This window comes from Brassica oleracea, chromosome C2, assembly GCF_000695525.1.
Source record: "Brassica oleracea var. oleracea cultivar TO1000 chromosome C2, BOL, whole genome shotgun sequence".
NCBI lineage: Eukaryota > Viridiplantae > Streptophyta > Magnoliopsida > Brassicales > Brassicaceae > Brassica > Brassica oleracea.
Genome location: NC_027749.1, coordinates 31,593,107 through 31,599,050, shown reverse-complemented (window position 1 = coordinate 31,599,050; position 5,944 = coordinate 31,593,107).

The following is a 5,944-nucleotide window of genomic DNA, read 5'->3' as shown; positions in this document are numbered from 1 at the left end:
CATCATACGTTTTTTAATTACAATGCTTAAAATAATTTAATATGTATTACTTGTAGCCATTTCACCAGAAATGAAAAATGCGATATCAACAGCAGCACCAAATGAATCAATGATTATGATATTTCCTTTTTTTTTGTGGTATGAATAATAGATACCATTCACACGGATAGAATAATAATGCTTTATTCAATAAAAACTCGAACCAAAAGATGTGTAGAAAATTTTCCTGACAAACTTATAGAAAATAGAGAGTAGCACGTTACATTTTTTATCTGCGTGACTCCCCCCACCCTAGGTGAATTAAATTTTGAAAGTATCAAATTCCTTGCTTCCATCAAAGTTTACGAGATCTTATCTGTTAAAAGAGAAGTACCATTTTTATCTACTACAAAATAGTCATACTAGAAATCTAGGTCCATATATTCAAATATTTTTTTTATTGTTTACATTAGTTTATTTAATGTATAACATTTCTAAATAATTATAAGGATATTAATAACAAATCCATTTTAACTATAAATTTAAATTTTAGTTTTAGGAATAACAAAATCTGTTGAGAAAAAATCTAACAAAATCTTTTTAAAAATTTAAATATTCTTTTAATTAATGCACTGATTAATTTCGCAGTTAGTAGTATAATATTATTATAAATTAATTTTAATTAAATTTTTATTATAAACAAAATAATGAAATTATATGCTAATTTTATAAATTTTATAAGTATATTCTACATTATATTAAAATAGAAGTAATTAATGAATTACATATTAAAATTATGTTTTTTGTGCAAACATATTAAAATTATGTTGAATTGGTAAACCAATATATTTTGAAAAATACTTTCATTAAGATAAATAAATAAAATATTATTCACCGTTTAAAGTGATTAAAATATCATTCACCTTTTAAAATGATTAATATTCATAAATTATGTAATAATTTTTTTTAAAAATAAAATTGTTAACATATGTTAAATTTTAATATTTAGAACTATATATCATCTATTAAGTTATTTTTAAAATGACAGCAATATATTATCATAAATTATTATACACAAAATAATATAAAATTTTATATCTATGAATGAAATGTTACCCGCACTTGTGTGCGGGTTAAAATCTAGCTTAGGTTTATAAGTTTAGTAAAAACATAGATACGATACGAAAAGTTTCTTAGCTGAAGCTTACTTTTTTTTGATCAATTGAAACTCTATGGGTTTCCAATCAAGTGGTGTTAATAAGCATAAAATAATAGGTAATCGCTATTAATATATTTACCTTTTTAATATTTTATACATGCTTATCTTTCCTGCGAGCTGTATAAGGGAAATCGTTAGTTCAGAATTCCAACCACAATTATAAATGAAGAAGAAAATCACATATAAAAAGTAATGTGAAATCATTATATTAATTCAAAGGCAAATAAAATAAAGTCGGAGCGAAAATGCACATCGAGGACATCGCTATTATTTTTTATTGGCAGAAACCATTTAAGGCAAAATAATAATATATATATATATATATATACGGTGATTAAAATGGTTCGTTCTTATCTATACGGTGATTAAAATGGTTCGTTCTTATCTATACGCCATGACGCTTTGTTTAATTACTCTTATTTTCTGAATTAGATGTGCATTTCTATTGGTCACTGACTTATTGTTTCTTCGTGGTCCCAACAAAATTAAGTTTAAAATATTTCTACAATTCATGATTGATTCCTGTTTCTAATTTAACTTGGTTTTAATTTCACCAAAACTTTAATACATAATGATAGGAAATTAATTTTGTATTTATCATTAGCTAAAGAAAAGCTAAAATGCGTAAAGAAAATAATACTCTCTGTTCCCGAATCCCTCTGTTCCCGAAAGTAAGATTTTCTAAAATGTTCACGATTATTAAAAATTCAATAAATTTTTATAATTTAATTTTTCTTTTATTTTATTATATATTTTCTAATAATTTTTCACCAATGGAATTAAATCAATTCAAATATTTTCATTTAATGTTTCTTAAAAGTATAAAAAATACCTTAAACATATAGAAAATTTATCTTTGTGGAAAAAATAAAAAATCTAAAACATATTATTTTCGGAAACGGAAAGAGTATTAAATATGATTTAGAATTGGTCGTCATTTTTCTTGTTTAATTTATTTGTTTTTATGAAATAGAATCTTACAGCCAAGCTATTTCACACTTTTACTTTGGTATATTTTTTTCTTAAAAAAAAATTATCTTAAGAAAAAAATATTCCAAAAAAATTATGTTTTATAAAAAAGCAAAAAATTATGTTTGTTGGTAATTTAAGATAATAGTAACGTTTCGACAATCTTAATCTGAATTCCAGTGTAGTTTATCTCTTTAAATATTTTTACTTATTCTTACAAACAGAACTTCAAAATATATATACCGATATTATTATTAGAGTTTACTAAACTTTTAAATGGGCATAAATTAGTTGGGTAGCTATAATTGTGACGAAGACTTTGGGAAATGTAAAAGGAAAGAAATGAATGTAAAGCAACTACAAAAGTTATTATTTTAAAAAGTTTGAAATATAAAATAATTTTAAAGTAAAAAGGACAGATTCCCACAAATACACGAAACAAAATAAAATGCTAGTAGTAAATTAGTAAATTACTAAATTCTAACAAACAGAATTTGAATTATATGGTCTTACCATGGATATATCTCTTCTTCTGTGTTTTTCTTATCGAATGTCTGAAAATCAGAACTGAAAAGTTGGAAGATAATAAATTATTGGAAAAATAGTAGTTATTGAATACTAAATTTTAACAAGTTTAAATCAAAACAGGAATTGATAGAGATATTTTTATTGATATAAAATTATTAAACAAAAATGATAAAAATGAAAATACTTATTTTCTTCGTGATTTTTAATGAAATACTTCAAACATTTAAATGTGATTGTTAGATCCCTCATTTTTCGTAAAGGTGAACTTGCCAAAAATAGTCTAAAATTTAAAGGAATTTGCCTAATATGACTCATAACTTGATTTTAAATACAAACCTATACTGGTTGGAGTTTCTAGTTAGTTTTTTAGTTGATGTTGTCAAAAAAAAAAATACAAACCTATACTCAAATTTGAATCAAATGAAAAACTAACCTAAAAGCCTTGTGAAATTACAGTCAGTCCCTTATGACCAAACAAAAAAACAAAAGCCATTTTTACGAATATAGCCCCAGTAAGTCTTCTGAGTCGTCTGAGATACTAGAAGTCATCTAGACGACTTCCAAGTAAGTCTTCTGGTGTAGCTGATCTTAAAAATAATTTATAAAAAATTTAAAAAATATTTTGATAAGCGAAAAATTAAAATCATGTAATTATAAACAGTTAAGTGATATAAATTAAAATATAACAAAAATAAATTGTTTTCAACATAGATGAATGTAGGTAGTGAATCATGGTATACTTTGGTTTAGGGTTTGATAACATATGTTGTAGTATTGTATGTATTCTTAAGGTTAGATTTTGGAAAGCTTGAATGTTTTTTTGAAAAATTAAATTTTTACCTATAAGTGTTTATTTTTGTGTATAGTAAACACTTTTGAAGTTTAATTTGATTTTATGAAGTGTTTAGTTAGTTAATTAAGTTTAGGGATTATGTTTAGGGTCTAGACGACTTCCATGGAAGTCGTCTGGTGAATAATTTTAGTTGGACGACTTACATGTAAGTCGTCCAAATATTCCCACCTAAAATTTTTTAAAAAATTATTTTCCCGCTTAAATAATTTAAACTAGACGACTTACTTGTAAGTCGTATGGAAAGTATTTTATTTTAGTTTTCCGCTAAAAATATTTTAATTTCCCGCTAAAAATATTAAAGTCTTCTGGGCGACTTACAAGTAAGTCGTCTGAATCAAAAATATTTTAACCTAATTGGATTTTTTTGTCTCCCTATATAAAGAAAAATTTACACATTCTCTCTTCTCCTCTCAAATGGTGGCAACAAAAATGTAATGTTCATCATTCTAAAACTCTTCAACCTCTCTCTAATCTCTTTGAACTTATAAACACTAAGCTTTATGTCAATTTATTGTTTTTGTCTCATGTCTTTCTCACTAATTTATCTTGTTTTTGCAGGTTTTTCATCACATGATTCTCATCTTCCACTCATTTAAAGGTAGATGTATCAATTTTAGATATGTATTTTTGTGTGTTCTATAAAGGTAGATTTATCTAATATTCCACTCATTTTCTCTGTTTTTAAGTCATTTGAACGTTTTTGGATATGCATGTTTTTCAGATCTGGATTTGGATATGCAGGTTTTTCAGATCTAGAAGACTTCTGGGACGACTTACCTGTTAGTCGTCTAAAATATAATGCGCTAGACGACTTCCAGTAAGTCTTCTAGACGACTTCCAGTAAGTCTTCCAGACGACTTCCAGTAAGTCTTCCAGACGACTTCCAATAAGTCTTCCAGACGACTTACAGGAAGTCTTCTGACGAAGTCTCCTGACGAAGTCTCCATTTCATAACAGATCTGAGCGTTTTGGTAAGTTTTTATGTCTGATTTTTCTTCTTTTGATAGCTTCCTGTTGTATAAAGGTCTTGCTTTTTTCAAAACTAAAACTCTCCAAACCCACTCTGATCTCTTTGACTTGAAAACACCAAACTTTATATGAATTTTTCAGTTTTATCTCATGTCTTTCTCACTAATCTATCTCTTTTTTTTTGCAGGTTTTTAATCAGATGGTTCTCATCTTCCACTCATTTAAAGGTAGATCTATTAGTTTTAGATATGTATTTTTGTGTGTTCCATAAAGGTAGATTTATCCAATCTTCCACTCATTTTCTCTGTTATTAAGCCATTTGAATGTTTTTGGATATGTAGGTTTTTCAGATCTGGATTTGATATGCAGGTTTTTTTCAGATCTGGAAGACTTCTGGGACGACTTACCTGTTAGTCATCTAAAATATAATGTGCTAGACGACTTCCTGGAAGTCGTCTGGACTTCCTGGAAGTCTTCTGACGAAGTCTCCCTTTCATAACAGATCTGAGCGTTTTGGTAAGTTTTTATGTCTGATTTTTCTTCATTTGGTAACTTTCTGTTGTATAAAGTTCTTACTTTTTTCCAAACTAAAACTCTCCAAACCCACTCTAATCTCTTTGACTTGAAAACACTAAATTTTGTATGAATTTTTCAGTTTTGTCTCATGTGTTTTTCACTAATGTATCTTTTTTTAGCAGGTTTTTAATCTGCTGGTTCTCATCTTCCACTCATTTAAAGGTAGATCTATTAATTTTAGATATGTATTTTTGTGTGTTCTAAAAAGGTAGATTTATCTAATCTTCCACTTATTTTCTCTGTTTTTAAGTCATTTGAATGTTTTTTGATATGCAGGTTTTTCAGATCTGGATTTAGATATGCAGGCTTTTCTAGATCTGGAAGACTTCTAGGACGACTTACCTATTAATCGTCTAAAATATAATGCGCTAGACGACTTCCAGGAAGTCTTCCAGATGACTTCCAGGAAGTCTTCCAGATGACTTCCAGGAAGTCTTCCAGACGACTTTCTGGAAGTCTTCCAGACGACTTCCTGGAAGTCTTCTGACGAAGTCTTCTTCCATATCAAGTGAAGTCCAAGCTTGTCTTTGTAGAGGAATGATCTATAATAGTTTTGTTTGTGGTCTGTTTTGTGATTTGCCTGTCTACTCTTTTAGTTGTGATTTTTTTTGTAAAATCAGTAATAATGTTTCCCTAGATGTAATACATGTGCTAACATGTGCTAACAATGCGTTTACACATTTACAAATCAATGAAATAATAGACTTCAATAGCCTTTCTCTTATCTTTGGATCTCCCATATGCAATAATAAAATCCAATGGCCTTAATAAACAAGAATGTTGATAGCTTCATATTGATACAACATTTTAAGAAGCATTTTAACACTTCTTCCAACTCATAACAATAATCA